Source organism: Mandrillus leucophaeus, unplaced genomic scaffold, assembly GCF_000951045.1.
Source record: "Mandrillus leucophaeus isolate KB7577 unplaced genomic scaffold, Mleu.le_1.0 Scaffold550, whole genome shotgun sequence".
In the NCBI taxonomy this organism is placed as follows: Eukaryota; Metazoa; Chordata; class Mammalia; order Primates; family Cercopithecidae; genus Mandrillus; species Mandrillus leucophaeus.
In genome coordinates, this window is record NW_012105920.1 from 1,265,649 (window position 1) to 1,285,283 (window position 19,635).

General features: G+C 45.7%; 1 pseudogene; it reads right to left on the reverse strand.

Annotated features, from left to right (window-relative positions):
* Positions 1-17,736: 17,736 nt before the first annotated feature.
* Positions 17,737-18,085, reverse strand: LOC105552343 (annotated as a pseudogene).
* Between the last annotated feature and the right edge of the window lie 1,550 nt (positions 18,086-19,635).

The window sequence follows — 19,635 nt, forward strand, 5'->3', positions numbered from 1 at the left end:
GCCACATGTTTAGAGAACAAGCCTTGACACACCGAGGTGGAGAGTCTCCATCCAGAGACAGCAAAACCCCCTTGAAATACCAGCTCTGCCACACACTGGCAGTGTGGTTACCGGCAGACTTCCTCTACCTCCTGGGGGCTGGTTTCCTCATCTATACAATAAGGATAATAGCAATACTATCTCCAAGGGATGCTGTGAGGATTAAATGGTTTAATGCCCAGGGGACGCTCAGAAAGTGTCAGTCACTATGGTAGTGATCACGTTTGCAATGACAGGTTGCTATGGAGAAACTGAGACAGAGAACTAGGCTCTGAGTTCTAATTTTTCTCCTAGTTAAGTTAGGTAGGTATGTGTCTACCCCACTGCTGCAAACGCTAAACTCTGTTGTCCACCTGGGACAAAGGTAAGTGGGAAGGATACTCACAGGTCTCAGACCCTGTTGGGCACACAGCAACATGACTGAAGCCCAGATGATCACTGGGTGAGAGGGAGAAAACAAATTGTAACTAAGAATAAAATGGAAGCTAGGCGAAAGGGGACAGAGAAAGATGAGTGACAGCAAGGGAGGGAGACACAGAGGGGCTCCCTAACTTTGTCTGTTCATGGGGGAAGGTCTTACGGTTTCACAAACAATGACCTTGAGAGGGCTTGGCAGTGTCTCAGAAGGTATTGATGAGGTTCTATTTATTTATTTTTTTTTACTTTTTAATTTTAGTATTATTATTTTTTTGAGATAGTCTTGCTTTGTCACCCAGGCTGGAGTGCAGTGGCATGAACATGGCCCACTGCAGCCTGGAACTCCCACTTTCAAGCAGTTCTCCTGCCTCAGCCTTCTGAGTAGCTGGGACCACAGGCGTGTGCTGCCACGCTCGGCTGTTTTTTTTTTTTTTTTTTTGAGACAGAGCCTCACTGTCACTCAGGCTGGAGTGCAATGGTGAGATCTTGACTCACTGCAACCTCCACCTTCCAGGCTCAAGCAATCTCTTGCCTCAGCCTCCTGAGTAGCTGGGACCACAGACACGCACCACCGCTAATTTTTTGTATTTTTAGTAGAGACAGAATTTCACTATGTTGTCCAGGCTGGTCTCAAACTCCCGGCCTCAAGCGATCCACCTACCTCAGCCTCCCAAAGTGCTGGGATTACAGGCATGAGTCACCATACCGGGCCCTGATGAGGTTCTAGAAGGGGTGGGTGACTGTGATAAGGTGGGTGCACAGCTGCCACGGCTGCCCCTCACTTAGATCCACTGGAAGATAGGACTTGAACACCGGATAATTTCCCAAATCCCCAAACTTGGAGGATGCCGCTGCTGCTGAGCTGCCTGTTCTCTGAGGGGGTCAGCAGCCCATTTCTCTGCTGAGTGTCTGGGAGGACTGTGCTCATGTTTGAACTCATACATGAAGAAGGACAGGTGGACTATTTTGCCTGAAAAGAGAAGTGCTCCTTTTCTCAAAAGCCCCAACCTTCAAGCACCTGGCACATAGTAGATGCTGGTTAAACATTGAGAAAAGGAAACAATGAAGCCTAGAATGGAAATAGGGGTGGCAACTCAAAAGGGACTTGAAAGTCTGTTCTGATGGTGGTGAGGACAAGCGGGGTTCTCAGGTAGCCAGCATCAACCCCTGCAGAGATCACAAAGCCCTTTTTTATAGCTATCAAACTATGATGTACCATTTTTTTTTTTTTTTAAATCACAGGGTCCTAAAAGACTTAAAACAAAAGCAGTAGATCCTTGCACTTTCCTGTCCCACTCCATAGAGATGACACTATTATGACTTCCCTCAAACATACTTATTCCTGCATTGTTTGTAACAGAAGAGGTTTGAAATGAACTAGATGTCCACAAAAAGGTCAATGAATTCTATGCAGCAGCAGAAAAACAATAAAGAATCTATGCACCGATGGAAAATGATCTTGCTATATATTACCTGCAAAAAGCAGGATGCAGACGAGTTTGCAAAGTGTGCTACCAGTCATGGGAAAAAGGGGGAGAAAGATATGTGTGTTGCTACTTGTGCGGAGCACTCACAGGAGGCCCAGGCAGCAACGTCACACTTGAGCAACGAGCTGAGAGAATGCAGAGTGATTCATGTGTATGGGTGTATGCATTATATACATTAAATCATTTTGTTAGATTATGAAAGAAACCCATCATATCTGTTGCCTCCCAGGCGAGAGAACAGGCTAGGAAATAGGGTAGGAGGGACTCATTATACTCTTCTATGTATTTTGGATTACTTAATTATAAAAAATAAAAGGTTAATAATCTCATTGTGGCCAATAGGCTTTAGGGTGGTCCCAAAGATCCCCCTATCCTGGTGTTTATGCTCCTTGAGTGAGGACAGGATTTACATGGTAAAGGTGATGGGATAGTACTTCCCTGATTATGTTATATTTTACACAACTCCATCTTAGCAGAAGCAGACTGGAGGCTCTCTTGGGTGAGGGTAGGAGGGGGCATGATAAAGTCAGTAGCCATGTTGGAGAAGCAAGGAACCGGGGGTGGCCTTCAGGGACTTTGAGTGGCCCATAGACCTGAGGGAGGCCTCCAGCCCACCGCCAGGAAAAAGCAGGCACCCTCAGTCAAGCAACTACTAAAAAATGAATTCTCGGCTGGACATGGTGGCACACACCCATAGTCCCAGCTACTGGGGAGGCTGAGACAGGAGGATTGCTTGAGCCCAGGAGTTTGAATTCAGCTTGTGCATCACTGTGACACCATCTCTAAAAAACATTAGGTTAGTACTAAAGTAATTGCATTTTTTGCTATTATTATTTAATATTTAAAAAAAGAATTCTGCTAACAATCTGCTGAGCTTGGAATAGGATTCTTCCTCAGTTGAGCTCTAGATTAGAAAGTGGCCAGGCTGATGCTCTGATTTCAGCTGGGGGAGGAACTGTGGAGGACCTCACTTGAGCTGTGCCCAGACTCCTGACCCACAGAAACTGCGAGACACTAACTACGTACTGTAAGTTGCTAAGTTTGTGATAGAAAACAGATACCCTCTTTGAGCTGTTTCTTCTGGTATTTACCTCTGTATTTCAAAATAATGTGTTTATATTGCTTTTCTTGATTTATCAAGTTTAAAAATTATCTACTGATGTCCTGTTATGGCAAAGAAGGGTGTGTTCTCTTCCCATCCCACTCCCTCTGCTACTGAGCAAAAGAGGCTAGCTGCCTAATGTGCTAGAAGCCAATGCTAAGACACCGGGTTTTTAAGAAAAGCTTTTTATAGCAAGTTGACTAACAAGGAGACAGGAGTCCTGCTCTAATCTGTCTCCCTATGCTGGCTCTAAGGCAGTGATTTTATTCAAAAAGGTTTATGGGTGGGTTTTGGGATTAGCAGTGATTGGATGGAAGGAAAGGGGAGGACTAGAAAGGCATGCATGCTTTAGATAAGCGATCTCCCCTTTCCTCCATTCCACCAATCCCTACCAGTGCAAGGAAAGGGTAGGTCCTCGGATGTGCATAGTTATCTCTTCTTGCTACTTCATGGATTGCATGTGTGAATTTGGGGAGCGTTACTCTGAAACATAGTGAATATTCAGGCTGTGACATCAACAAGTTCATTCTGTGCAAACTCCAGTTGGCCATATTAGTGCCCATCAATTTCAGCCAGTTTTTTTTTTTTTTTTTTGAGATGGAGTCTCGCTCTGTCACCCAGGCTGGAGTGCAGTGGTGTGATCTCGGCTCACTGCAACCTCCACCTCCCGGGTTCACGCCATTCTCCTGCCTCAGCCTCCCGAGTAGCTGGGACTACATGCGCCCGCCATCACGCCCGGGTAATTTTTTGTATTTTTAGAAGAGACAGGGTTTCACCGTGTTAGCCAGGATGGTCTCCATCTCCTGACCTCATGATTCGCCTGCCTCGGCCTCCCAAAGTGCTGGGATTACAGGCATGAGCCACCTCATCCAGCCAATTTCAGCGAGTTTTAAAATCTCACAAGTAGAGGGAGTTTCAGCGTGTCAGCAAGTTATTTCTTTTTCTTACCTGCCATCCTGCAAACTCAAGAATTTCTGCTGGTCATTGGTTTCCTTAACTCTTTGGGCCTGGTTTCACCTCCTCCTACCCTCCCAGGATAGTGACTTTAATATCTTAATTAAATCAGTGGTCAGTGTTTAACTATTACAACAGTGTACATATTGTTTATGACAGACCAAGTCATGTGCAGTGATTGTATTTCCTTTCTTCCTTTGTTTGTCCTAGGATTAAGAATGGCCTCATCTAAAAGTTTATTTAGTGTTCTCTGTACTTTGCCTTATCTTTTCCCCAGTTGCTCCTGTAGCTTGGGCAGATGCCTGATGATCTTGTTTCTGAATGGTAAGACCTATCACTTCATGTACTGATCCCATATTCCCCCCTGTGATCTTCCTCCTGCTCCAAACTGAGCAGCTTGCTTTTGAGGCCTGAGCACAGCTGTCATCCAAGGACTCGAATTCAATGCTCTGCTGACTCCCACCTCCTGTTTCCTGAGACCCACCTCTTCTTCTTGGTCTACAACCTAGTTTTAGTGGTGTACAGTCTCCAGCAGTTTCTTAAGACAGAGTGCATGGGAGGTTGGTCGATTTGTTGTGAGTCCCTGCACATCTGAAAAACATCTTTATTCTACCCTTGCACTTGCTGACAGTGGCTGAATGTAGAATCTCAGGTTGAGCAAAACGTTCCCTCCCTTTAGAATGTTGAAGACGTTGTTCCCTAGACTCCTGGCTTCTAGAAAAGCCAATGCCATTCTGATTCCTGGTTTTCTTCCTGTGCCCTATTTCAGCTCCCCAGAAGCTTTTTGGATGTTTTCTTCATCCTCGGTGTTCTGAAATTTCAAAATTGGGGTAGGTCTTTTTAAAATTTGTAGTGATGGGCCCAATTTCCAATTGGGAAATTCATTTCTGTTCTAGGGATACTTTATATATATATTTAAAAATTATTTCCTCCTGTGATGGCTAACTTTAGGTGTCAACTTGACTGGATTATGGAATACCTAGAAAGCCGGTAAGGTATTATTTTGGGGTGTGTCTGTGAAGGTGTTTCCAGAGATTAGCTTGGGAGTCTTAGTGGACGAAGTGGGCAGATCTGCCCTTGATGTGGGCAGGCACCACCCAATCTGCTGTGGGTCAGAGAGAACAAAAACAGACAGAAGGTGAGTGTATGGAGCTGCCTGCTGGAGCTGGGAGGCACTCTTCTCCTCCTGTCCTTGGATAACACTTCCAGGCTCCCTGGCCTTTGGACTCAAGGACTTAAACCAGCACCTCCACTCCCCGACCTCACCCTGGTTCTCAGGCCTTTGGCCTCAGGCTGAGAGATGTACCATCAGCCTCCCTGGTTCTGAGGCCTTTGGACTTGGACTGAATCATGACACCGACATCCCAGGGTCTCCAGCTTGCGGATGGCCTGAGTGGGATTTCTCAGCCTCTGTAACTGCATGAGCCAATCCCTCTAATAAATCCCTCTCCTGTCTCTCTCTCTACAGACATCCTATTGGGTCTGTCTCTGGAGAATCCTAATATACCTCTCTCTGTTTTATTTTTCCTCCTTGTCTTTTAGTTCTCTTTTCTGGCAGATTTCCTTTTATTGAATGTTTATTTCAATGGTTATGATTTTTAAAATGTCCAAGAGTTCTTTCTTGTTCTCAGATTATTTCCTTTTCTGTAAAAAGCAAAGTCTTCTTTGATTTCTCTGAAGAGTTCTCACTAGAGTTCCTTTTGAAATTTTTTTCTGGTCCTTGCACTGTTTCTGACATCCTTTGACACTCACCCCACTCCTGGCTTTGTTTGGATCTTTTCATGTTGGAGTCCTTCCTCAAATATCTGCTGATCCGTGACTGTTTGTGTTTCAGAGAGACCCGTAAAGCTGATCGGCAGCTCTGAATGCTTTCACAGAGCGTGAGAACTCATAGGGCTTTTGACACTGGAAATTGCCAAATGCTAGTAGGTAGAGATCTTGCTCTCTGGGGCATTCATCTACTCAAGAGAAGAACCCTTCTTCTCTTGGGACAGGGTTGATTCCCAACCCTTGCCTCGCGGAAGGTTGCAAGCAGCAGGAGCAAAACACGGGACTTTGGAATCCACTGTGAAATGTCTAGACTGCTGTCCTGAACCTAACCTTTCCCCTACCCTCTCCCCACCCACTCCCTGCCCCCTGACCCCCGCCTCACTTTGCCAGGTGTCCTGAAGTTGGGAGTTCTCTCATCTGCTTCACTGCAGAGCAAGCTTTGGGCTCTTGCCTGGGGCAGGGGGAAGAGAAAAGCCAGCTGCCCATCTGTGTGGGGTGAAGGAGGGAACTGGGGGCGTCTAGCTCAGCACACAGACTTGCACTTGAGCCCCTCTTCTTGGCCCTGCACTTGACCTTAACTTCCCCCTGTACCTGTTGCCTCTGAGTTCCAAGCCTCTCGGGCTTTCTGCGGGGCAAATCAGTTTCCTGCTCATCTGGATCCCCCTTTGCAGGCACTTTAGCTCATATCTTCCTCTGCTAATGTTCCTCCTCCATCTGCTTTCTGTCTTCCAGACTTTGCTGAAATCTCTTATCTATAATCGTCTCCTCTTACATTCTCCTAGTCTTTGGGTTTATGCTGTCAAAAATGCATTTGCTTGCATTTTAGTGGGGTTTTGGGAGAAAGGATAAACACAGGTAGTCACGTTTAGTAGGAAACTGAATTTCTTATTGCTTCAGGCTTCTCCCCCATCTCCTGATGGCTCCGAGGGGAGATTGTGCTCTCAAGGGTTATGACAGCTGCAGTCTCAATCCTGGAGCCCTCCCGGCACTCCTGATGGTGTTGTATCTTTGGAGTCTCATATTAAAAACTTAGAACTTGTAAGAAATAAAATGCCACCTTTTCTCCCACCCTGGGGACATTGTGACAGTGATGAGCAGAAGCCAGCAGCCTTTGCCTGTCAGGGCCACTTCCAGAGTGATGATGAGGCTGCTCATGAGTGTCTTTGCCTGGACTTGGTCTGGCCTGGAGGAACCAGACAACAGAAGCTGCCCCCAGAGCAGGTGACGTGAAGGATCCTGGCATCTGATGACAGCAGAGGCTGGGGAGGCAGGGCTGGTGGCCCCCAAACACGCAGCTGTCGTGGAGGTGGAGGTGCAGACAGCAGGCACTGAGCACTGGGTCAGGAACATATGGTAGCAGGCGGGGCTGGTGGGCTGGGCTGACAGGCAGTTGGCCTCGAAGAAGTCCAGCCTCTGGTGGGGGGATTCAGCTCAAAGACTGGGGTCTGAATCTGGGGAAAGGGAGGATGCCCATTCCCAGGGGATGGCTCAAGGCAGGGATACGTAGACAGATGGTGGTAATACAGGGGACATTCTGGGGACTGAGACAGGAGCGAAGAGGGACAAAGGGACAGGCAAGGCCCTTGGCATCTGAGCTGGAATAACAGCAAGTTGGAAAAGCAGGCCCCCTGGGAGGGCCTTGGGACAGGGTTGATTCCCAAGCACGGGTCAGAATACTATCCTGAGCTGATGTCAGGTGGACACAAGGACTTGGAGGCAGGTGATTGCAAAGGAGCCTCCTCCTCCACCAGTACCTGAACTCGAGCAAACTTGCACCTCACAAGACAGAGGTTGGGGAGAGAATCAACTTTGGCACCTCACTAACTCTGGCAGGATGGGCAGGAGGGAGATGCACCACCCTGTGCTGGGAACCTGATCTGTTTGGTGGTGACACTGATGGTGTTGATGAGTTGAACTCAGGGAATGAGTTTTGTGGAGCAGGCACTTTACAGGCATAATCTCATGGAGTCCTCACATCAGGTCTCTGAGATGGTCTTGCCACCCCCGTTGTACAGATGAGGAACCAGGGCTCAGAGAGGTTGATCAGGTTGATCAGGATCACACAGCTAGAGAGCGGCAGAGCCAGGATTCAAACTGTGTCTGCCTGAAGCCAAACACAATCTCTTCTCGATCCATTTTACTGCCTCCCGAGAAGTGACTCACATTCCTTCAAGATATGAGTGGTTTCAGGATCTCTTGTAGAAAGACCCAAAGCAGCCATTGACATTGCACAAGGCCTGGGATCAGCTGGGGGAAGGGTCTGCTTCTCTAATGACACAGCTCACCCTGGAACCCTGGTGTGTCATAGGCAGCTAAGCACAAGTGCTGTGTCTGCCTGAGGGTGTGGGAAGCGCCCTCAGTTCTCTGGAGCCAGTAACAGGATTTAATTTGCAAGCCTGTCCTGAGCTCTCTTACGTCTGCCAAGTTAATTGGGTCTTGGGCATCTGTGAGCTGTGATGAAGTGTCTACATCGTGCAGGGAAGGCTGGTCCTGCTAGTCCTGTTAATGTGTCCAAAGCCCCAAACTCCAATCCATCTCCAGCTGTTGCCTGGAACCACGTCTGCTCAGGCTGTGAGGGAGATTCAGATAGAGGGAAAAGCTATATAGAGAGGTGACGATATAGATGTAGAAATAGAAATAGATATATGGATGTAGATGTAGGTATAGATACAGAGACAGATATAGACATAGGCATGGATATAGATATAGAAATGTGGATGTAGATGTAGTTATAGACATACATGTAGACATAGATACATATATAGATACATAGAGATCACCAGAGACAGCCCAGGCAAAGGTATACTTTGAAAATAGCTACCACTTACTGAGCTCACTTAATCCTCACAGCAACCCTGTGAAGTAGGATTTTGTTTTGTTTGTTTGTTTTTGTAGAGGGGATCTCACTATGTTGCCCAGGTTGGCCTCAAACTCCTGGCCTCAAGTGATCCTCCCACCTTGGTCATGCAAATTGTTGGGACTACAGGTGTGAGCCACCATGCCTGGCCAGATAGGAATTTTTATCCCCTTTTCTACAGATGAGGAGCTAGGGCTCCCAGAGGTTGAGTGACTTGCTGAAATCACACAGGGATGGAGATTAGGAAGGGGATCCTGATGGGTACAGGTGTCATTGCATGAAAGCCTCGTTTGCGGCCATAGCCTCCACTGCCCCCAGACCTCCTGCTCTCAGCCCTGCCAGCCTTGCTTAGTCTTCCGGGGCAGCAGAGAGGCAGCCCAGACTCCATCCTCCATGTAGCCTCAGTGAGGGAAGAAATGAGGTCCAAGGGGGGAATGAGCAAAGTAAACCATGGGGAAAAGAGTTCCCAAAGGAGAGCATGTCTTAGCCCAGTTCTGCTTGTCACCCCTGCCCCTGTCTCCCCTTATTCTTTGGTTAAAGAACTGTTTTTCAGCCAGGTGCAGGAACATTCAGGATAATGGCATTTCCCAGCTTTGCCAGCTGTGCTGTAACTGAGTTTTGGGTTGATGGGGTGTAATTTGCAGTGGTTTGTGCAAATTCTAGGAAGTATCCTTAAAGGGAAGTGTCTTTTTCTGACCCCTTGTTCTTTTAGCTGCCTGGCATGTGGATGTGATGGCTGGTGCTCAAGCAACCATGGAAGCCACGTGTTGAGGAGGGCAGAGCAGTAAGAGAGGAGGGGCCTGGGTCCCTGGTGATGGTGCGGTGGCATACTGCTCCAGGCTGCCTGTTTCCATGAGAGACAAATACAGTCCTACCTTGCTGAAGCCTCTGGGTTTTCTGGCACAGTCAGGTAAACGAATCCTAATATTCAAACTGTTTAATTCCTTTCACTAAAGCTTACATCCCTCATTACACAGGTCCCACTGTTGTCCTCTAAATTTCAAATTTGTCTGTTTCAGATCTTCTCTACTTTGTAGGTTAAGTGAATGTGTTCAGGGTGGGTAGAGGTGGGTAGGAAGAAGAAAAACGAGTTAATTTTAATTTGGGAAAGCCAATGTGTGCCGTGAGGATGCAGGAGGGGCAGCCAGAAGCAAGGGGTGCTCAAACTCCATCAGCACCTGCCTGATCCCGGGTACACCTATGGCTGCCTCTCAGTGGCGAATATGCAGGCGCTCTAAAACCTGCCTTGGCTCTGGGCAGGAAGCCTGTGAGGAAGCCCACCAGCTCAGGACTGAGCTCCGTGCTCCTTGCTGTTGTCCCTTGGCTGGTGGCTGAGCTGTGCCTGGCACAGGGTGTGTGCTTGGTGGTTATCTGTTGAATAAATGAGTGAATGTGAGGCAGCCAAGTAGAAAGGGGTCACTGGAGAACCTCCTACTGGCCTGCACCCCGGAAGGAGTGCACACTGGGATGGAGCCTCGGGAAGTTCCGCCATTTGCAGAAGGAGGAGCCTGTCCTCTCCTGTTGTGGGGTGGAACCTGGGATTCAATCTGTGAGGCGGGAAGCTTATACTAGCGGGGCTTTCGCTACGTGCGCGCAATGTGTGGTGAGCAAATCAGGGTAACTGGGATAGCCATTGCCTCAAAATTTTAACTTTTATTTGTTAGGAACATTTGAATTATTTTCTTCTAGCTATTTTTAAGTAGATAATACATTATAATTAATTATAGTCGCCCTCCTGTACTATCAAACACTAGATCTTATTCATTTGATCTAACTGTATTTTTGTTCTCTTTAATCAAGTTCTCTTAAACCCCACCTTCCCCCTACCCTTCCCAGCCTCTGGTAACCACCAGTCTACTATCTCCATGAGATCCTCGTTTTTAGCTCCCACATGAGTGAGAACATGCGATACCTGTCTTTCTGTACCTGGCTTATTTTACTTAACATAACGACCTCCGGTTCTTCATGTTGCTGCCAATGACAGAATTTCACTCTTTTTTATGGCTGAAAAATATGCCATTGTGAATAGGTATCACATTGTCTTTATCTATTCATCTGTTGAAGGACACTTAAGTTGATTCCGTGTCCTGGCTGTTGTGAATAGTGCTGGCAAAAACATGAGGATGCAGTTATCTTTTTGATATATTAATTTCCTTTCTTTTGGATTTATACCCAGCAGTAGGATTGCTGGATCATATGGTAGTTCTATTTTCAGTTTTTTGAGGAACCTCCATACTGTTTTCCACAGTGGCTGTACCAATTTAACATTCCTACCAACAGCGTGTAAGACTTCCCCTTTCTCTGCATCCCTGCCAGCATCTGTTGTTTTTTGTCTTTTTGATAAAAGCCATTTTAACTGCGGTGAGATGATATCTCATTGTGGTTTTGATTTACATTTCTCTGATCACTAGTGATGTTGAGCATTATTTCATATACCTGTGATTCATTTGTATGTTTCACGAGATGTCTATTCAGATCTTTTGCACATTTAAAAATCAGATTATTTGTGGTTTTTTGCTGTTAAGTTGTTTGAGTTCCTTATATTTTCTGGTTACTAATCCCTTGCTGGATGGATAGTTTGCAAATATTTTCTCCCATTCTGTAGTTTGTCTCTTCACTTTGTTGTTTCCTTTGCTGTGCAGAAGCTTTTTAGTTTGATGTCATCTCATTTGTCTATTTTTGCTTTCCTTGCCTGTGCTTTTTGAAGTCTTACCCAAAATATCTTTGCCCAGACCAGTGTCCTAAAGTGTTTCCCCAAAGTTTTCTTCTAGTAGTTTTATAGCTTCAGATCTTAAATTTACATCTTTAGTCGATTTTGATTTGATTTTTGTATATAGTGAGAGACAGGGGTTTAGTTTTATTATTCTGCATGTGGATATCCAGTTTTCCCAGCACCATTTATTAAATAAACTGTTATTTCCTTAATGTATATTCTTGATGCTTTTGTCAAAAATAAGTTGGCTGTGAATGCATTGATTTATTTCTGTTTTCTATATTGGTGTCTGTTTTTACACCAGGATTATACTGTTTTTGTTACTATATCTTTGTAGTATATTTTGAAGTCAGGCAATATGATACTGCCAGCTTTGTTCTTTTTGCTCAGGATTGCTTAGGCTATTAGAGGTATTTGTGTTTCTGTACTTATTTTGGAATTGTATTTTCTATTTCCATGAAGAATAGCATTGGTATTTTGATTGGGATTGCACTGAATCTGTAGGTCACTTTGGGTAGCATTGACATTTAACAATATTAATTCTTCCCCTTCAAGACCATGGAATATCTTTCCCTTTTTTTGTTTCCTTTTCAATTTCTCTCATCAGTGTTTCAAATTTTCCTTGTAAAGATCTTTCACTACTTTGGTTATATTTATTTCTGTGAGCTGGGTGTGGTGGCTCACACCTGTAATCCCAGCACTCTGGGAGGCCAGGGTGGGCGGATCACTTGAGGCCAGGAGTTGGAGACCAGCCTGGCCAACATGACAAAACCCTATCTCTACTAAAAATACAAAAAATTAGCCAGGCATAGTAGTGTGTACCTGTAATCCCAGCTACTTGGGAGACTGAGGCACTAGAATTGCTTGAACCTGGGAGGCAGAGGCTGCAGTGGGCTGAGATTGCACCACTGCACTCCAGCCTGGGTGATGGTGTGACTCTGCCTCAAAAAAGTATACATATAGTTCTATGTCTTTTATATTTGTTGTAGCTTTTGTAAATGGGGTTGCATCTTGACTTTTTTCCAGACTGTTTGCTGTTGGTATATATAAATACTACTGATTTTATTATGTTGACTTGTATCCTGCAACTTTACTGAATTTGTTGATCAGCTCTAAAGGTTTTTTGGTGGAGTCTTCAGGTTTTTCTAAATAAAAGATCATATCACCTGTGAACAAGGATAATTTGACTTCTTCCTCTCTGATATGAATCCCCTTTATTTCTTTCTCTTGCCTAATTGCTCTGGCTGGGACTTCCAGTCCCCAGCTCTTTATTCCCCATTTGCCTCACTTGGGGCCACTGACTGTTCTTCCTCTTCTCCCTTGCCTTCCTGTGTTGACTCAGCCCTACTCGGCCCTTTGCCAACTACTGAATTCAGGCTGAAAGAATTTAAGTAGACTTGTCCCAATATTCTGTGACTCAGTATCAGGCCATTATTGGTGGCAATCAGTCCTGATTTGGGGCCCCGCTTCTCATGGGTGGGCTTCACCTTGTTTCCAAGATTCAAACCCTCCTCCAACAGAGTCCCATTTTGGAGCGCTGGACTCCTGTTTTGTTCCTGGGACCTGAGTCCCACCAGGGTGAGTGGCCTAGGCTGGGAGGCCTCTGCAGTTTGTTCCTTCCTTGTTCTTGGCCGGTCCTCCTCCCTTGGGAATGGAGTCCGCTGCCCCCGGAAGCCCTCCCTGCTCTGGACTCCCTGGCATCTGGCCCTGTCCTTCTCTTGGGGCCTTTCTAACACCAATAGTTTAATTTAAACCATTCCTTTATTAATGTAGCTGAGTCATTTCTACATATCAGGAACTTCTGTGGGCACTGGTGATACAGCAGAGTATAAGACAAGGTGGTCCCGGCCCCTGGGGAGCTTATAGACAGCAGTGCAGAAATAAATTAAACATAATGCTGTATGGTGGTCAGTGCCATGAAAATCCTGAGGGCTGTGTGCATGACCACACTTCAGGTAGCCTTGACAGAACCAGTTCTTCCTCCTCTCTTGCTTGTATTTCTCAAGAATAACTGTAGAAAGTGCTGGGAATGCAACATCCTGAGATAAGGAAGAACTGACCAGAACAGCCCAGGATCTGTTCCTGGCCTTCCTAGAATAGGATGCCCTACAAAACTTTAGCCCAGCAAATCAGGTTGCTGGTGGGGTTTAAATCTGCTTTCTGAGGTTCTGTAGCTGTAGTGCATGTGAGGGACGTGTAGACAAGATTCCATCCACCCTGGACAACTTTCCTGAGCCTCTGGGGACTGGTTCACCACAAATCTCAGGTTCCTACTGTCCCTTGCTGCTTGTGAGTGATAAACTTGCTTTATTTAACTTGCTGTGTGAGTAGTCTATTTCACTTGACTCATGCAAGTGGTAGAAATTGCGGCCCAAAACGTGGTGGGCTGAAGTGGTAACCAGAGCACAGCAAGCCTGCTTTGCACGGTGAGAGTGTTTTGTAGGGGAACCTGGGCAGGTCTGAGGGGATCAAGGAAGGCTTCTCGGAGGAAACGATGTGAAAGTTGAGGTCTGAAAGAAGAGCAGAGGCTAGCTAGGTGGAAGGGGAAGGTGTTCTCAGGAGAGGTAATGGCATGGGCAAGGTTCTGAGGCAGGAAGGTGGGTGGCAGAAAACCTGAGAGTTTGAGCACAATCATTGAGGGGAAGAAGGGTGCATGGAAAGGCTGGAACCTGGGCAGGGCCTTCTGATGGCCCACAGGGCATGCCTGTTCAGGCCTCCCCCTGGTGTGGGCCTGAGTCTTGCCCCTGCACACCCAGATAGATCCTATCCAGGTCTTGCCACTTCCAGTTGCCCACAGGTAAGGGGCCATGCCTTGCTGGGTCCCAAGTTCTCACATCTTATCTCTCCCTCCTCATAGACCCTTTCCTGTTGCCACACAAATCTTGGCCACACTCAACACTGCAGGATCCTGGGCCATTTTTTAGAATCTCTTTTAGGAGGGTCAGCTGCTTGCCCTTAGAACCTCAGGACGAGAGAAAAAAAAAAAAAAACCGAAAAACAAAAAAGGGCAATCCCCTTCAGCTATACTTCAATGATAGGGACAGAAATTCTGGGTTTGATCTTCCCTGAGTTTTGTGGTGGCCCAGAGACTTGGCTGTGACTCAGCCCACTGCCTCTGCTACCTGTGAGCTGCCCACACTGAGGGGTGAGTCACCTGAAGCCCCCTCGTGGGCGCAAGCCTTGTGGGGAGAAAAGCTCAAAGAGAAAACATGAGAGGGACGTCATCACCAGGCCCTGCTGGGAGCTTCAGTACATCCTGCAATTCTGGAACCAGATCGGCTCTTACTTCCTTTGATTTAAACTTCTGTTTTCCCTCAACCCACTGGATCCATCTTTGAGTTATTTAATTCCAACTGTAATAAAAAATCCATTGAACCGCACACTAATGCAATATGAGGCTGGGAAGCAAACAGCAGGCCTGGGAGGGTGGAGCTGAGCAGAGCAGAGTCTACAGGGCTTTGTCCTTTTTATGGGATCTGCTACATAAAATCTGATCGCATTTTGACTCAGAATGTGGGGATGGGAGACATACTCTATTTAAACTGGGGACTTCATGGGTGGGAGGAGAGATCTGTGCTGTCCTTGCTGATAGCAAAGATTTGTCCTTTTCCTCAGACACAGCTACTCTCCTTGCAGCTTTTCAGGGTGTGCCGGGTCCTAGGCCTCCACCCACCTGTGTCTTAGGGACTGCTGGCTGTGTACCAGGCACCCTTACACTATTTACATCTTTAAATTGGAATCACAGGCTCTGACCTACTTCCCAAAAGTCAAATTGTTCTTACTGTCCTAGCTTCTGCCTTTGAGGCTCACTTCCCTCTCTCTGGCCTTGCTGCATGCCACAGACAGCTTTGACTTCTGACTTTTTGACTTCTGATCCCTTCCATCCACTGTAGAACTCTCCTCTGGACCTTTCTTCCAGCCAGTCTGGTTCACCAGAGTCCTGTTACTCGCCGTAGGCACGAGTGGTGTTGCCTGGCCTGGTTACAGGAGTCACTGAAAGAGAAAAGGCTGCCCCATTGAACCCCCTGCTTTGGGGCCCACTGCTTCTGTGCCTGTAGAGCCTGACCTCACAGCCTAGCCCAGATGCAACTTTCCTCTGGGGTCTGGTTAAGGAGGACTGCCTCATCCAGGGTCCCAGGAGCTGCTTTCAGACCAGAAGTTTCCATGAGAGGGCTGGACCCAAAAGGAATTTCAAAACAATGAAAAACTGGCATGCCTGGGAGTGGGCCAAGCTCCGGGCCATCTCGTGAGCCCCTTGCAGGGCCAAGCGTTAACTCTTGAATGTGGGACTGGGGAAGCTCCTGGATTCCACTGGAGGGTCCTGAGTGGTCAGGTTGATGGGGCCTAGGAGGGGAGATGTTAGGGTAGCAGCTACTTGCTAACTTGTGGGAATATACTTCAACATTTTATCCACAGGTCAGCTGTACAGGTGCACACCAGCCTATGGGCAGTCCTGGTTGGTTCTGCTGAGCGTTCATTGAGTAGAAAAACAGGTCTCATTTCTAGAGCTGCTTTCTCATTGGAACCGCATCCTCTTGAGGCTTCCCAGGGAATTGTCAGGTCGCTGACCTCAGATTCCTGTCCTTATTTGTTCTTTCTTTTTCTCTTTCTTTTTTTTTTTTGTGGTTATAAGGAGCGGAGAGTTTAATAGGCAAGAAAGATGGGAGAAGGCAGAAGATAGAAGCTCCCCCATACAGAGACAGAGGGAGGGGGCCTCCAAAGCCAAGAGAGGGAACCCCAAGTGGGGCAGAAACCAGCCAGGTGTGTATATATAGAGACGGGAGGAGGTGGTGTCTGATTTGCATAGGGCCCAGGGGATTGGTTTGACCAGGCATGGCATTCATGTAGCCTGCAAAAAAGCTGGACCTCCCACCCTAGCCTTTTAATATGCAAATGCAGGGCGCCAAGATGTTCTACACATGTGGGGCTATGTGGGGGCGGCCATGTTGCCAGGAACATGTGGGGCAAGAAGGCGGAGGGAATTGCTATGTTGGGTGGACTCAGTTTCTAATGGACTGCATTTGCATATCAAAGGTTGCCAGCCTGGCTATAAGAGCTACTGCTTTACAAGAAACTTTTCTGGAAATGCTTTAAAAAATGAAAACTTCCCAAGGACTCCTTTCCCTCTCTATCTGCTTAAAATAATTTCTTAATAACTCCTACCACATTCCTCCCTGTGGCCATATCACACTAACTGCTGTTACAGGGTTTTGGATGATGACTCTTTCTGGCTACTTCCTGCTGAAAAGGGGTGTTGAATGGGGAACAGCAGCTAGGGCTTCTCCTGGGGTGGATCTAAGGGTCCTCGAAGAATGGCATGTCCATGTGTGGTTCAGTTTGCAGCACCATTTGGAGTTTGATTGCTTCTGTAAGTTGGGTGATCCTCAACTCTTGAGGTCCCCAGATAAACTCAGAGCTTCCAGAGCTGTTAGAAAGTGACATTCTTTACTGACCACAGGTTAGGAACCCTGTGCAGGGATTTGTAGACAAGGTATGAGGCCAGTTCTCCCCAAGGGGCTTTTATTGGCTCTGCATGTCCGGCTTTATTCCTTAAAGGGAAACACACCCTTTCAGTCAAAGCCTTGGTAAAATAGCCAGTTTTTTCAATTGTGTCCTGTTGACAAACAAAAATGATTCTTTTTTTTTAAATTTAAATTTAAATTTAAATTTTTATTTTTTTGAGACGGTGTTTCACTTTTGTCACTCAGGATGGAGTGCAATGGAGCGATTTTGGCTCACTGCAACCTCTGCCTCCCAGGTTCAAGCAATTTTCCTATCGCAGCCTCCCAAGCAGCTGGGACCACTGATGTTCACCACCATGCCCAGCTAATTTTTTCTGTGTTTTTAGTAGAGACAGGATTTCACCATGCTGGCCAGATTGGTCTCGAACTCCTGACCTTGGGTGATCCACTCACCTTGGCCTCCTGAAGTGCTGGGATTATTACAAGCATAAGCCACTGTGCCCGTCCCAAAAAGGCATTTTAAACAAAAATTCTGACATTTGAAAACTGAAAATATGAGCCCAGGAGTTCAAGGCTGCAATGAGCCAATAGTGCACATTTGTACTCCTGCCTGGGAGACAGAGTGAGACTTGTCAGTAAGAAAAAAAAAAAAAAACTGAAAATAGAAAAGAGGGCTTTTACAGTGTTGATGAACTCATCTTAGAGTGCATGATTTATAAATACGTAAATATCCATGTATACTTTCACAGTGATAACTACTGGAAAAATGAGAATGTTAAAAAAGCCAATCTAAACAGAATCCTTCTAATTCTACCTGCCTCTTTATGTTGGTAATGCCAGGACTCTTAAGAGAGCTGCTGTGGTCTATGTCACATTCATCCCAGCCTCCTTTCTAATCCTGTAGCTGATGATAAAAATGTGATAAATCCTCTGGCTTAGCTTTGATGTTTTTTCATTAATTCACTTCTGGTAACAAATTGTGGCAGGTCTTCCACTTTCATCCCACCAGCCATTTCCATCACCTTCTAAAAGGGCTTTATTGTAACTGTAGCCCAGGAAGGGGTAGTTGGCCCAGACGATGGAGAGGGACAGCAGCTGGTCCAGGCAGCCACCACCATTGGGCGGGTCATGGTAGTCGGGCAGGTGGAGCAGGATGAATTCCATGAGGGCCTTCCATTGCTTCTAACTCTCTAAGTAGGAGCGAAACTGTTCCATGAAGTTGGCTGCCTGCCGTACCCCCGAGACCAAGTCCTCCACCGCGGCAGCTGCCTCGCCACCAATCATGGTGCCCACCACGCCAAGGACTGGATAGCCTGCCGCCATCAGAAAAATGGATTTTTATTGCACTGATGCAAACAGCTATATTGCCATAAGTTAAGAGTACTCACAAATAGTTTCCAAATTCTAGAGGAACCAGGCAGAGAAAAATAAACATCCTCCAAATTTTGTAAATAGTTTAAAACAATTTTCCTTGACTCTGAAAAACAAAACAAGGATCAGCAATATTCCAAACAAAAGTCAAAAAGTTTGCTTTCACTTTCTGAATGCAGTCCACTTAGTTAATTCTTGTTTTGCTTGATATTTGTGAACATGTTAGTTCTTTATGAGTCCTGTACATTCTTTCTCTATTCCAATGTTACAACCTTCAAAGCTATTAAAAACTTGCATTTGAGAGCACCTGTTAAAGTCCTTAATATAGCTTGATTATAAACCGTCTTTTGAGAAGGAACAAAACAAGACAACAATTATCTGCCAATGGCAAAATTCCCGGCTAGTTACAGTTAAAAACAAGACTGACAAAGAAGTTTATTTCCGTGGTTTACAATAACTTTACCCTTAATTATGATTGATAGCACATACTTAGACATTAGCATTTTAGAAATCCCGTACAATTTTGGAACATATATTAGTATTATTCACCAAAATATAACTTAAAGAAGATTGGAAATCATTTTGGCACTCTAATGTGACTAAACATGTCAAATAATCCTGTTTACCTCTTTTCTGAATGTTTCAGGGGCCCTCTGAACCATCCAATATCCAGGCATCAGGAAGGACAATTTCCAGATTGTCATAAGTTATTTTGCCAAAATGATGACTCAAAAGGCAAACACCTTTCATTAGCCTTTACTATGACATGAAAGTTCTGTTCAAAGCCAAATTTTACCCTTGCTTTAGTTTGTTAATGTTAACCTCAATTAGTTAAAATGAAAGCAATTTGACCAGGAGGTGAAGTCTTTACAAACCTTTTATGACCCTTTTACTAAACAGCAGATTAGTGTCTTAAGACCTGCTTGCTATGCTTTTATTTCAATGCTCAATTTATGAAAAGATCATATAGATACTATGGGAGAAAACAGTGTAGTGCTTCTACCACGCGTTTCATTATAAGGCAACCCAAAGCCAATTGGCTTATTTTGTAATCAGCCCATTCCTGATGACAGTCTCATCTCCCAGTGAGGGGTGGGCATGTTTCCTTATCTTCCAGGTGGCCAAGAGCATGCTTCTGTCATTTATAACTACTATTAGCCATAGGTTACAGTGCATTTTCTACCTAGTTATTACACACCAAAGCTCTCATAATGTGAAGTAATTTCTGATACCCCCAAACTCAAAACCATCAGTGCAAAACAGAACAGAGCCTTCGATTTTGAGAGGGATCCTTTTAAATCCTGGGGTTTCATGAGGAAAACAGAGGTTTTTTTCCCCAAATGGGGTCTGTGGTGCCTCCTCTGTTTTTCCCAAGGAGTCCCATGCTACCAGAAGTTATCTTAGGCCCTCTCATGCATGCATTAAGAGTGGTAAGACAAAAAAAAAAAAAAAAAAAAAAAAAA